This window comes from Aplysia californica, unplaced genomic scaffold (assembly GCF_000002075.1).
Source record: "Aplysia californica isolate F4 #8 unplaced genomic scaffold, AplCal3.0 scaffold00042, whole genome shotgun sequence".
Lineage (NCBI taxonomy): Eukaryota > Metazoa > Mollusca > Gastropoda > Aplysiida > Aplysiidae > Aplysia > Aplysia californica.
Window position 1 is genome coordinate 1,481,818 of NW_004797312.1, and position 1,134 is coordinate 1,482,951.

The following is a 1,134-nucleotide window of genomic DNA, read 5'->3' on the forward strand; positions in this document are numbered from 1 at the left end:
GGTAATAAAGAGAGAGAGAGAGAGAGAGAGAGAGAAGCAGGGAGGGAAGGAGACAGACAGAGATAAAGAAGAGGAAGGGGGAGGGGGTAAATTATCAGGATTTGTAAGGGTAACAGAGTGGAGGCAAGGAATGAGCAGAAGATAAGAGGAACAGATACCTATTTGATAGGGGGTCATACAATATTTATGGTTGTTATAGTGATGAATGTGTATCTGTGGTTTGGTGTTAGTTTGCTGCGTGTTGATGCTAGTGGTGTAAAGAAAAATGGGTGTCAGTTTAGTTGAAGGTTGACTGTGGTGTTTCTGGTTTAGTTGATGGTCTACCGCCAAATTGATCTGACAGCTGGTTTAGTGGAAGGTCTACCCCTAGGTTTCTGAGTGCACAAGGACATATACATATAAATAAGGCTTGAGTCTTAGCGCCGTATCTCATGCCTGCTTGAAACATTAGTTTGGGCAGTTAGTACATGCAGGTGGACTGCTCGTTGTAAGACTGTCATATTGTCGGTGCATTTCGCTATCCGTGTATGGAGCATTCGGATATTTCAAGAAAATGAGCAAAAACTTCTTTTTTAGTCTAATACGCATTTCAGCCTTTTGATTTTTTTAGAATTTATATTTAAGTTGTCTTGAAATATTGATGCAAATTGAATTGTGAGAGCTGATTTTGATGATTGTGCTTAAGTCAAATGCCTTAAGGTCGGAGGTTTGAAATTTTGTTCCGTACGCGGGGATAGCGAACTGCAATGACGATTTGTCACTTTTCAAAATGGTGTATGGCAGACTCTTACACTAAGCAGTCAGAGTGGACTGGGCGTAGCCTTCGTTATCTTGCAGCCTGTGTCTATGTCATTCAGACACATAATCAGGAATATTTATGTAATGCCCGTCGACAAGGTCATATTTGTATAAGTCGGTCAAACTAGAACACTAAGTTAAGACTGTCAGATGGCTGGTTCTATTGACCCATTTGTGATGACATGACCAAATGAGTTAACTAAACTTCTCACAATCTGCGGATGGAGATATCGGCTGCAAAATCAACATATGAGTCTGTCTGTCTGTCTGTCTGTCTGTCTGTCTGTCTGTCTGTCTGTCTGTCTGTCTGTCTGTCTCTCTCTCTCTCTCTCTCAC

The 1,134-nt window shown here is 41.4% G+C and overlaps 1 protein-coding gene across 3 annotated transcripts in view; it reads left to right on the plus strand.

Annotated features, from left to right (window-relative positions):
- LOC101855626 (sugar phosphate exchanger 3) overlaps positions 1–1,134 on the plus strand; it is a 37,489-nt gene that overhangs the window by 12,363 nt on the left and 23,992 nt on the right. The window lies entirely within an intron of this gene.